Genomic DNA, 13,010 nt, shown 5'->3' on the forward strand with positions numbered 1-13,010 from the left:
ATTCTCGGCTGGATGCAGTGGCTCATGCCTGTAATCCCAGCACTTTGGGAGGCCGAGGCGGGCAGATGGCCTGAGGTCAGGAGTTCGAGACCAGCCTGGCCAAAAGTGGTGAAACTTTGTCTCTACTTAAAATACAAAAATGAATTGGGTGTGGTGGTGCACACCTGTAATCCCAGCTACTTGGAAGGCTGAGGCAGGAGAATCGCTTGAAACTTGGGAGGCAAAGATTGCAATGAGCCGAGATCACACCACTGCACTCCAGTCTGGGCAACAGAGTGAGACTGCATCTCAAAAAACAAAAATCAAAAACCATTCTCAGTGCTATAGAAGCAGTTTAGTGCACTGGTTAAGACTGAGATGCTGCAGCCAGACAATTTATGTTTAAATCCTGCCTCTTCCAATTTCTAGCATGGCCTTGGGAACATTATCTAACTTCTCTGTGCCTTGCTTTCCTCATTTGTAAAATGGAAATAAAATAATACCTTATTATGAGGCCTCAGGTTGATAATAAATGTGAGCTACTTAGTGGTGTGCCTGTATCATGGTATCCACTCCATAAATGTGGCTTTTATTATGGAAGGTACACATTTCACCAAGTCATTATATTAACAAAAATTTAAATACTCCGTTTGTTGAGAGGCTTAACCACTTATTTTGTATATGTAGAGTCAACATGTAGCAGTGGACAATAAGACAACCACAGCAGTAGGAACAGAAGAGCAAGAAAAAGATCTCTTTCTTACACTGAAAAATATTTCCTTCACCTGATTCCTAAAATACCATACCTCAAAAGAGGCAGACTTTTATTCCACAATTACAGAGAAATAGTTTAAAAGCACATGTTCTAGAATGTTACTTAGCATTGTATGCCTTGATTTATGACAAAATATTAATGGTGGTCAAATCCTTTACAGTTTTGAGAGAAGAGGGGGGTGGAAAAGGAAAGTGGTAGGAGTGAGGATATCCAAGAAGAGGAAGGAGAAGGGGAGGCTGATAGCACAGAAGCAAGCTGTGTCCCCAGGTCTGTCCTATTTCTCTACTTATAAATTCCCCAAATAGTTCAATTCCAGTGGGCCTGGGCAAATGTCTTTCTTAATGGGAAATACGCCTGCAAGTGTTTGAGAGTCCTCATATACACTGCCCTGGTTTCCTCGTGTAGAAGCAGAGGGGAAAAAAAATCTTGCTTTTGCTAAAATTTGTCATGCACCCAATGAAGCCCCTCCTTTCTATTCTTCTCCCCCCAGTGGTCTCTATTTACTTATTTATTTATTTAGAGATGGTGTGGGCATGTGGGGGTCTCACTATGTTGCTCAGGCTGGTCTTGAACTCAAGGGATCCTCCCACCTCTGCCTCTGAGTACCTGTGACTACATGCATGTACCACCACATCTGGCTTCTATGGCCTTTAAAAGCACCCAAATCCCAGGCTACAGTTACCAATATCTGAAGTGTCTTTCGAGTCTGCTGGTAATCTTGGTAGTTTACACCATTGTCTTGGTTCAAGTTTTCCTTCTTTCAATGACAGACTCTTAATTAGTTTTGTGCTTTCATTTCTCCCTCTCCAGGTACCTCTAAATGATCTCCTGAAAATCCCAGTCCACCATTTGACTCCGTCGCTTACAAATCTCCAGTGCTTCTCCATTACCTAATAAGGAAAAAATCAATTTCATTAGTATGTTTGACAAGGTCATTTCTGAACCCTGCTTAGCCTAAGAGAGTCATGTGCTGCACCTTCTCCTCATCACTTGGATAGCAGCACTGAGATACCAGCCGTTCTCTAAACACGCCATACTTTTTCATAGTGTTCTCCTTGCTTAGAATGTTTATTTTCTTTCTAGCCCCGCTTTGATCTCTAAAGATCCTTCAGGACCCTTATGAAATGTGACTACTCTATGAAGGTTTTCCTGACATTTCTAGGCAGAATAGTTCATTTTTCTATGCTCCAATAATTGTGTGTTCATGTATTAATGTACTTCTCATAGAAAGTTCTATATATTTTTTAAGTATCTTGTTTCTTCTGTATTATGAGTTTCAAGAAGGAATGGACAGAGTTTGCATCTCAAATACCAGGACTTGGTTTGTCACAGGCACTCAAAAATGTTGCTTGTTGAATAGCTTCTTTCCAAGGCTCCTCATTCCTGCTTACAGAAATGCTACCATCTAAGGCCCACCTCAAACACAGTCTCCCCTGTACCCCATTTTCTCCCACCTGGAGTGCTTTTTTTTTTCATCCCAAAGACCTACAGGAATTTCCTTTGTTCTCTGATTTGGAATTTTAAAAAATATATTTAAACAAGGTATTTAAAAAAGTCTATCTTCTTGTCTGTAAGTTGATTGAAGTGGAATCTGTGTCTCCTCTATCCAGAGATGCCTGTATTCCCTGAATCAGTATCTTATACCCAGCAGATTCTCTGAAGGATATTTGCTGAATGGAGGAGTTAAGCCAAGGAAAGATAATCCTTAGTGCAACTTCTGAAAAGATACAGGTGACAATACCACTAGCTCCAAAACATTCTGCATAATGTCTGCTTTATTTCACTGCAGTTTATGAGTGCTCCAATTCTAAGAGAGATTATACAGCTGTCAAATACAAATTATCAGTAATTCACACAGTAGAAAGGATAGATTCAATCAGGTTTCTTTCCTCTTTAAACTTGCTTAATGTTGATGACATATTGACAATGATCAACACATTACATTTTTAGTTCTATGGATTTCCAGTAAATTCTCTAAGCTTTTCTATGTATACAGTCATAAGCTCTGTAATGAATTATAATTTGGTATCTTATTTTCAATATTTAAAACTCATATTTCTAAACTCATTTCATTTTCGATAATTTATTATTTTTAGTTAATTACGTGATAGCTCATAATTCCTTGCTTTGTCTTTTATTTTAATGGTGTAGGAGTTATAACTTCAGTGTCTCCAAGCTCCCTTCTTCCCCCAAAACACTTAGTTAATATGAGGATGGAGATGATGAAAAATTGGAATGAGGACCAGGTAGAAGGTAATTTAGGTAGTCATATGCTTTGTTGTTTTGAAAGAAAGTAGGTGGAAAAGGGGAAGGGGGTGGGAGTGAGGATATCAGAGAAGAATTGGGATGAGAGTAAAATGAATGGATTCCATCTTGGAATTCTTGGGGCAAGAGGATGAGTACTGGCACTGGGGACTGGAACAGTGGTTGAATAAGGAAGGTCAGATGATGCCAATGACTAATTTCACCTGTTTTGGAAATTTTCTTTCAGATACCTTTCTTCTTCCAGTTTGGCATTAGAAATCACAATGCAGATATATTATGGGGCAAAAAGACCTTTGTGGAGACTCTAACATTGCTTTTATAGAAAAAACATGACCACATTTTCATACACTCAACACTGGGGGCACCGCCTGCTTTAAGTGCAAGCTGCATAAAATAAATTGATACACAAATGAATTTTTGTATTGATAAGTGCAAAAAGATACATTTCGTGTTTAAAAAAGATTTAATGGAAACAATTTAAGAAAAAGGAGGAGTTGATAGAAAATAGTAGGCTAAGAATTGAATATAGAAATAGATATGAAGAAAATTGGAAGAAAGTTACTTCAGGGTGAAAAAGTGTTAAAAAAATGACTTAGATCGCACACTTGGTGGTGACCAGAGACGGTTTGTCAATATTTTGGAAGAAAAAAATTTTACAGAAGGAGAAAATAAGTAATGCTGGAGAGTGGGAAGCTGAAAGGTATTGAAAGGAAAAGAGTATTTGGAAGTCACGAGATATCTCCCTGGGAAATAGAGTTGGCAAAATGGCTGATTTTAAAGAGGTTAACTATTCTCCCCAAATCTTCTGTGAACTAGCTTACTTTGTATTTACCCACTTAGAAAGTGTTTCAACACTTAAAGACTTAGCAAGGAGACCACAAAGTATAAGACGTTACATGCTTTTCCAAAAGAAACACGACTAACTATAAACTGTCATCAAATACAAATGGAATGGGTTTTCTCTTCTGGGTTTGATTTTTTTATTTTTAATTTTTTGGTTGTTGTTAGTTTTCGTTTAACGGTTTCAAAAAATATGTAGAAGGGAAATATTTCATTTCCCTTGGACGCTCAACTATATATATTTCAAGATTCTTAAAACCCCCACCTCAAACTGCAGGCATAATTTTAATGTGTTCATTTTTTACGAGGTGTGTCAACGTTTTATCAATTTCTGAAAAGTGTCTATGGCCCTGAAAAGTTGAAATCCACGACATTATATCATCTCTGCGAGCCCTTTCCAGCTCTCAAGGTACAATAATTCCACGAATCTTTGTTCCTCAAACCAGGAGGTTTTCTGGAAACCTTCTTAAACATAACCAGGACAGGACCCATGAGGGAAATCTTGGGGATGCTCTGAGCAGCAGACGGGGCTTGGGAAGCGCACCCCTCTACCACGGATGCCTCCGGCCCGCACCCCGCCGCTCCCCAAGTCGGCCCCGCACTCCGCACACAGGCGGCGGCGCTGGGGCCGCTCCAAGTGCGTTGAGAAGTGTAATCCCTCCGCTAAGTACTTGGCTCTCAGTCTCCAATCACTAGTGGGAGCTGGAGAGGGCAAGTGAAAAAAAAAAATTCCAGAGGCAGCCGAGGAGCGAGAGGGGAAAAAAAAAAAAAAAAAAAAGTCCCGCGGCGGCGGCGGCGGTGGCGGCGGAGCGGCCGCGGCGGCCAGAAGTTGACGGCGCGGCCGAGCGCGGGGCGCGGAGTCGGCGAGGCCTCGCGGGGCGCCGGGCAGTGCGGGGACCGCGGCGCCGAGGACGCGGGAGCCGGGAGCGCAGCCGCGGGTAAGGCGCGCGCGGCGGGGCCCCGTCCCCTGCGGGTGGCCGAGTTCCCGAGCGCGCGGGGGGCGGCCGAGCCGGCGAGAGCCGGGCAGAGCGAGGGGCGGCGCGGGACGGGCAGCGGCTGGGTGCGGGGCTGGGCGGCGGTCGCCCCAGGCAGGACGGAGTGCGCGAGGGAGAGGGCGAGAGCGAGGGCGGGCTGCGCGGCCGTGGGGCGGTGGCGGCGGCGGCGGGGAGGGGGTCAGGCGGTGGCCGCCTCGGCTTTGTGCGCGGGCGGCTCTGCCGGGACCCCGAGGCCTCGTGCCCGCGCAGGCGAGGAGTCGGGGCAGCGGCGGCGGCGGGCGGGACACGTGCTTGGAAGCTGGAGGGACGCGCCAAGGCAGGGAGTCGGACCTGCGAGCGGAGGGATGGGGCGGGAGGGCGAGCTGAGGGCAGTCGCGGAATCCGGGAAATGGGAGGGAGCCCGGCGGGGCGGCGGGGCGGGGGCCCAGGGCCAGCCCAGGCGGGACCCGCAGGCACCCACCTGCCCCGGACGCCTCCCGAGACCCAGCCTTGCCGTGGGGGAAAGTGCGCGGCGGGCTGGTCCCGGCGCCTCGGACTGGGCTCCGTCTCTGCTTCAGTTGCCTGTCTCTTCTCCTCTCTCTCTCTCCTGCTTCTCTGTCTCTCTGTCTGCCTCTCAAGTTCTGGGTCTTTCATTCTCTCCCTCTTCTTCCTTTCTCCCTTCCTCTCCTTATTGCTATCCTTTGCCTCTCCCCCCGGTCTCTCTTTCCTTCCGTGCGTGTCTCCCTCTCCCCACCGCCTGCTCTGGCTCTCCCAGTGTGTCCCTCCTCTGTCCCTTCATCCTCTTCGCTCTGTCATTCTCACAATCTTTTGGTCTCTCTCTCTCTCTCTTAAGAGGCTTTCGCTCCCGGTCTTCCTGGCTCCCCTGTCTCTTGCTCTCTGCGCCCATTTCTCTGCTCGTCCCTCTTTCTGTCCAGGCTCCGTGTTTCCGCCTGTCTTTGGTGGTGTTGGAGAAGAGCCTCTGGAAGTTGTCCGCTGCGGTGCGGATCTTACTTCTGCAGAGCTGCACCCCTCCAGCTGGGTCCTGCTGTTTGTTCTGAATGGAAACGCTGCAGTTTCCTTGAGTTGTTAGGAACTGCTCTTTTTTTAGCCACCTTTCCACCAAGGTGAGGTCAGTGACTACGAGCGGTCACAAAGGTGCCAGTGAAAGAAAACGGAGGAAGAGAGCCGTTTCATTACCTCCAACAGATAAAGAGAATGTGTTAATACCAAACTTATCTGCAGCGAAGCAGAGCCACCTGAGAAAAGGTTCCTGAGTTCTGCAAAGAAACACAAAAGGCTCCACTGGAAATGAGAGGGTTCAGCTAAAAAGAGTTTGCAAATAATTTGAAAAAGCACTTAATGGAAATCTCTTGCTGTGCTAAATTGATGCCAACGAGTCTCTGTTTTCTTACATATATTTTTTAGGATTCCAGTGACAACTCTCCTAATTATTGTTTTGGGCAAGTTATGGGAAATGTCCTGTGTCAACTGGGACGTTAGTATTTAAGAAAATATTCAGTCTTTGTACTTTATACCTCTTTACACTCTAGTGATCAAGAAGAATTATCTCTAACTGTAAAGAAAATAGTAAAGGATTCGTCAGTAATTTGAAAACATGAGACATTCCAGTGATCAATAATGTTTTTGGAAAACTTTCATTATAAGGATGTTTTGAAGGATATTACATCTTAGTGAAATATGTAAGTTATTACACACTTAGATCATTGTGCAATGCAAAAAAGTTTGTGTTTTATAAGCAGATCATAGTAGTGATGTCTTTTTATGGGAAACATAGCTGGGAAATTAATTGCTCTGATTTTCACTGTTTTCTTTAGTCATGCATAATGTACCTTTGTGTTTAGCAAAATATTGCCTAGAGCTACAAAACTTGATACAGTGTGTTATTTGTCCAATCTGAATTACCATTTAGAAAACCACCTTTTCCTTTTAGTTACATGATATAAGTTGATATGATCTCATTACTCATGTGCTAGAGGCCGCTGATGAATTTTAATGGCACTGATTTGTGTTTTTAAATCAAAATGTTAGTTTTTGGTGAGTTAAAATCTTGATTTATGTCATGTTAGTGAATCATCACTATTTATACGGGCTTTGCCACCTTGTCTGCCAGGTGCTGCCCAGCACTTAGTCTAGGCTAGGTTGTATGAAATTCCCTGTTAGATTATTGTCCCTGAGTGACGTGCTGCTACGGCCTACTTATGTATGTTTCTCAAAATGTTCCAGTCGTTAAATAATATTTATTAAAAGGAAATTGACTTAAATTTTTCCTCATAAGCTTTGGGAACTGTGTGAGATGGCCTGATAAAGTATTTTTATTACAGTAAATGCTGATTTATTATTATTTGTTTAAAAGTATAAGGCAGTTTAAAATGTGCTTATCTTTTGCCACATATAGCACCTCCTCCAGCTCTTTCTGAGCACTCAACTCGTATTTATCATCCAAATCTAAAGTCAGTTGTCGCCTACTCCAACCTAGCAGAGCCTTCCTGATTTTCAGAAGCCCCCTCACCACTGCCTCTGCCTCTCAGGCTTCTGAGTGCCCCTCTTTCAGTGTCCACCTCTGTGCTGTATGGTTACTTGCTTGACACTTCCTTGTTGGACTGTTATCTCATTGAGGTGAGATAGTGTCCTTTGTTTCTTTTTCTCTGAATTTCAGATGCCCAGCACAGTACCTGGTATATGATAGATACTCAAGAAATCCTTGTAGGACGATTGGTTCTTTTCCAAATTGCCTCTAACTTGTGATACTGATTCTTTGTGGATGCAGTAGCTCAAGGGAAATACTTTAGAATAGTGTAATAGCAGATCACAGACTTAGGATTGAAGGAATCTTAGCATGTCATCACACACATTAATAATATTAAAGATGAAGAGGATGAGGCCCAGAGAGTTTGAAAAACCATGCTCAGAAATAGAAAGTGAGGCTAGGATGGCTATGGAATTGAGACTTTACTTTTTTCACGGTGCCACAGTTCTTTTCACTGGACTCATGTTTGACTTCTTTCACTAGAAGTGGGTAAATATGTCTATAATTAGAAGCTGGAAGTTTTACTCTAAACTCTGAAGATTTCTTTTCATGTCACCCAATAAAAGCCATGCATGAAATGTATCACTTTGCAATAACTGATAATGATTTCTGATGTGTGTAAGCATGGAGGTAATACTGATCTTTAAGAACCTTGACTCCTAAATTATTTCTATGTGGTAGGCATTGTTCTGGGTGATAACTGTGTTGGGCAGAATTACTATTTCTTACCTACAAAGAAGATTTAAGCTCTCTGGACTTATATTTTCCGCTCTATAATTCTGTGTGTGTGTGTGTGTGTGTGTGTGTGTTTTGAAGGGGGTTAGGGAGAAGAAAAAGGAAGTTTGGACCAGATTAGTGGTTCTTTTTGAAGTTTTCTTCAGAGACTACCAGTTTAACTCCCAGAACAACTGCAGATTCATCTGTTTTACATATCAGACTTCCTGGTAAGCTTTTGTTTTAAAAAAGGCTAACACAGCTCTAAAAAAACTTGAAGACCATTTTACTTGTCCTCCAGTCTGTCTTCCAGTTCTTGAATTTCATAATCAAGATCATTTCTAGCTTTTAAATATGGGTATTCGGAGGATGGTTGGTAAAAGTATTGAGGACAGAAGGAAAAACTGATATTGCCTTGGAGATACTATTAATAATTTCAGGTTTCCATATGCTGAATTTTATGTGATGGCAGAAACTGAAGTAGAATTGTCGAGATATGTATAGGCAGGCCAGAATTCAGGGAAAGGAGGGGTTGCGGCTAGAAAGGTAGATTAAAAAGTCGCTTATATTGACTTAATAATTTAAATTGAGTGAAAATAAAATTTTTTAGGATAGAGTACAGAGAGAGAGAAATAAGCCAAGATTTAGGAGTAGACAAAAAGGACATTTTGTTATGTTATTTCTGGGTATTTTTAAAGCTCATCACAGTAGTAAGAAGGGATAATGTATAATTTACATCAGGCAATAATTTGTTTTCATGATGTTCGGGACATCCACTTACATGCCAATATTCTAATTACATTCATTTTTACTTAAATGTGTGTGGCACTGTTATACACCGTGGGGACACTGTGACTGTAAGAGACACAGGATCCTTGCTGTCATTGAACTTGTAGAGAGTGAAAACACAATGAACTATCAACAAACACATGAATAAGATTATTTCCAATAGTGAAATTTGCCATTAGGAAAACAAGACAGGGTGATATGACAGCATGTGACTGGGCTACTTTATATGAGGTGGTCAAGGAAGGCCTCTGTAAGGATATTCTTGAGTAACAAGAAAGAGCCAACCCCTTGAAGATCTGAAAGAATTTCCTATCAGAGGATGCACTAGGGCTGTCTCTAATAGTAGCAAGCTAGGCACTCACTGGCCAGGGAGGCTGGACTCAGGCAATTAGAGGAAGTGGTAGGAATGAGGTCAGAGAGGTGGCGAGGTTCATAGCATAAAGTATGCATTTTATTCAAAGTACATTCTGTTGAACACCCTGGAGGATTTTAAACAGAGAAGTGAACAAATATGATTTAGCATGTCTGTATGTAGTGTGAGCAAGAGTGCCTGAATATGGCCACGTGGGTGGCTATGAAAATGATGTAGCGGAGAGTTTGTTGACTTGGCCAAGGGTGGAACCTTGAGAGGTTGATCAGACATTGTTCTTATCATGGAATAGAAGAATCATGGAGTTGAATCATCACCGTTTTTTTTTTTTTTTTTTTTTTTTTTTTTTTGCGGGGCTTGGGGCTGGGGGTGTGCCAGGATCTACATTGCAGCAATTCACTGGTTCAAGAGTTACTTTTACTTTTGAATTTCAGACCTCAGCACCTTCTTAGAGTTCCCAGATACCACTTCTTTACCTCACCTGAAATATCTCATGGGCTGCAAGCTTCTTCCACGTGAGAGCCTATAGTATGTCCTAGGAAGCGTTGCGGTAAGGTTCTTAGTGCTAGACATGATTCCTGGACTACACTGAGACGCTTGGTTCTCTCTGAAAAGCAGAGTGGTGAGCATCCTTGAATGAGCATCTCTTCACTTCATTTTCAGTAAAATGTGTCAGTATAAAAAAAGGAAAGTGAGGCAGAATTCCTCTAATCAGGTCTGAGTGTCATTTTCCTCTAACCCTCAGCTTTGAAAACTTTGGATGCTTCTTGAAAGAATTCATTGTAAAGTCTGCATTGTTAGATCGGGATGTTACACATCATTGTACTCCAGCCCCTTGCAAAGTGCTAAGACATAGTAGGCATTCAGTAAATAGTTGTGCAGTGCTTTTAGAGGCCAGTAGTTTTGATTCAGCTAATTTTATTTTTTCCTGTCTTTCAACAAGGATATGGCTGCATGTGGCGTCAGCTTTGGAAGATATTAAGTAGCAAGTTTGGAAATGAATTTTCTGGAGATTGTATTTACTTATCGGCTAAAGGAAAAAAAAAAGATAAAATCCAGTATATCTGTTTATAACGTTTCTTGCCTGGCTGTCTTGAGATAAACATTTTAGTCATTTTTATAGCGGTTAGATAGATATGAACTTAAACAAGTACAGACACATCTGTCACTAGTTAATTTGATGATTTACGAATCTAAAATGTTTCCAAGGAAGTCTGTAATGATGTTGCCTTTGTCTAAATTAATCTCTTGATAGAAATCAGTGAATTTTATCTAACTAGTATACTTTACGACCATCTATAAAATGTATTAAATTATCATCAATTCTTTTTTCTGAAACAAGCTACTTTTCTGCTGTTTTCCAATACACATTAGCCATGATAGTCCACATAATGGAGGATTATCCTGAAATCCTTCCCTTTATTACGGAACGTGGTGCAGTGCTCAGATGGGCTTGCAGACAGTTGTGGCATCATTTCATTTTTATGTGTTCGTAATTTTCTTCCACTGTTTCTTTTGATACTCTTCAATTTGTCAAGAGTTTCTTCTCTATCTGAATATTCTGTCTTGCCCCATTTTGCCAAAACTGTTCTTATTACCATTGGCTTCTGTGTCAGATATATTTTGGTTGCCACTCCAGAACCACTCTCAGCCCTTCTACCTCATGCTGTCTGCAGGGAAAATAACCTAGATGAACAACTTTGACTTCTAAAAAACGTCGGTCACTGGGGAGCTACAGCAGGAGAGTAGAGGGAGGGTGGGGAGTGAGGGTATTTATTTCCTTGGCTCCCTTTTTGTGAGAGATCAGTTTGGGCTGCCTGTATTCCTGCACTGAAAGTCATTGCTCTTCCCAAGGTATCCTTCTCTATATAACTCCCTCTTTCCAGATTCTGGTAATCCCTGGAATAACTTCGCTGCTTTTACTAACCTGGATTTATTGCAATACCCTTGGGGTTCTTTTCCACTACTGCCCACACCCTATTACATTGTCTGTTTATAAATAAATTCCCTCAGCTTATCAGGAGCTGTGTCAATTAAAGTCCTATTTTCTGTTGATTCAGCTTCTGAAAGCCTCCTCTTTGGAGTCTTCTTGGATTGATAAGAACAGTCATACTCCCTTACCTCTTTTGGTCATCTGCTTTCCACCCCAAATTATATGCTTCTGTCCATGCAGAATGATCCACAAACCTAAGTTCTTATATAAATACTGTCAGTCAGTTTATTGGAACATCTCGTGACTTGATAGTCTGTGTACCTTCTATCCATGTGCTTTGTTTCCTCCACTTTTTCACAAATGCAGTGCATCTTTATAGATTCACTGTTTAGTACCAGGCACTGTACTAGGCATTGTGGATACAAAAAGGTGGATGTTTGCCACTATTTGGGAGGACTGGGAAGGGAGCAGGAAATAAACAACTATACATAATAGTTACAATTTAGGTTTGTGATTAGGTCTATTTAAAAAAATAAACAGGGTGCAGCAGTAGAGAGTAACTGGGGGACTATCATTTACTCAAGATCACAAGCAACTGAAAGGCAGGGCATGTCTAAGTGGCTCTTGTTAACCTGCATATATTATTCAGGCTCTTAATATTTGACTATTTAAAAGCTTTTCCCAATGATGACACAAACAATAAATCTTGGCAGGAAAATTAGAAATTTCATATAAACCTTAAGAAAATAAAGTGCTTTATACTATTACCTAAAATTAATAGTTTTGTATATATGTATGTGTGTGTGTATCCCTTAAGAATTTTCTTATGCATTACTATGTATTTTTAAATGAAAATAAGATCATCTATATCATTTTGTGACTTTCGTTTTGAATTTAATCATGCATCAGTAACCCCATCTACATCAATGTATGCATTCTGAAACATATTTAATGTGTAATCTGATAGTTAAAGATCACAGAGTTCCTCATCTCCCTGCTCGTTATATTTCTTAGACTATTTTAAAAGTTTGATAGACGTGAAGAAGAAAACTGGGCCAATAATCTTGCCACACAAAAACCTCTAGAAATTAAGAGGCACTTGAGAGTATATCGGTTTGAATTGTGATGCCTAATAAAATTAAAAGACAACAGAGAGGGGACATAATTTAATCACACCTCTCATTTAATAATTACATTCTAGAATTTTTTTGAGGTCTAACATCACTGTTATTTCTACTTTGTCAGATAGTAAATGAAAAATTGGGGTTTGAGGTAATATGAGCTATTTGACTAATCCAGATAAGGAATTTGCATATAACAGTATGTTTTACCTGATTGCATTTGTTTTCCCAGTGTGTTTCATGGAACAGTGGTTTTGTGGAATGTTAGGTGTGCAGCCCAAGAGGGATCTTATGGATGGCAGCATGGCCTCCTGGTTAACCGTGGGAGTTTGTCTAGGTTTGAATCGTGGCTGTGTCATTTCCTAGTTGTGAGACCTTGGGCAAGTTATACTGCAGCTTCTGTGTTTTTGTTTCATCATCTGTAAAATGTCAATGACAATAATAGTGTTTACATCATAGGGATGTTTGAGGATTAGAATTTTGATTTTTAAAGTGTTTAGAACAGTGACAGGTACATAGTAAACACAAGTGTTTGATAAGCAAGTAAATAATGAAATCTGGCAATTTCTGATGTTTTTAAATTGCAACCCAACCCTTTCTGAGCCTTTGTTGTATTAACATGCATTAATATTGACAGTCCCCAAAAGTGGTATTTGATCATGGGACTTGTATTTTTCCCTGTGTATATCATTGGATTAGTGT

General features: G+C 41.2%; 1 protein-coding gene across 6 annotated transcripts in view; it reads left to right on the forward strand.

The window, feature by feature from the left end:
* The first annotated feature begins 4,594 nt into the window (after positions 1–4,594).
* BMPR1B (bone morphogenetic protein receptor type 1B) overlaps positions 4,595–13,010 on the forward strand; it is a 399,677-nt gene continuing 391,261 nt past the window's right edge. For 3 of the 6 annotated variants that reach the window (XM_063663922.1, XM_063663921.1, XM_063663925.1), the window contains exon 1: positions 4,663–4,797. The gene's annotated coding sequence lies outside the window, so the exon portion shown is untranslated. Of the gene's footprint in view, positions 4,798–6,434; positions 6,534–13,010 lie in introns of those variants that run through there. The other 3 variants (XM_063663928.1, XM_054484521.2, XM_063663926.1) reach the window with 3 other exon arrangements.

This window comes from Pongo pygmaeus, chromosome 3, assembly GCF_028885625.2.
Source record: "Pongo pygmaeus isolate AG05252 chromosome 3, NHGRI_mPonPyg2-v2.0_pri, whole genome shotgun sequence".
Taxonomy (NCBI): Eukaryota; Metazoa; Chordata; class Mammalia; order Primates; family Hominidae; genus Pongo; species Pongo pygmaeus.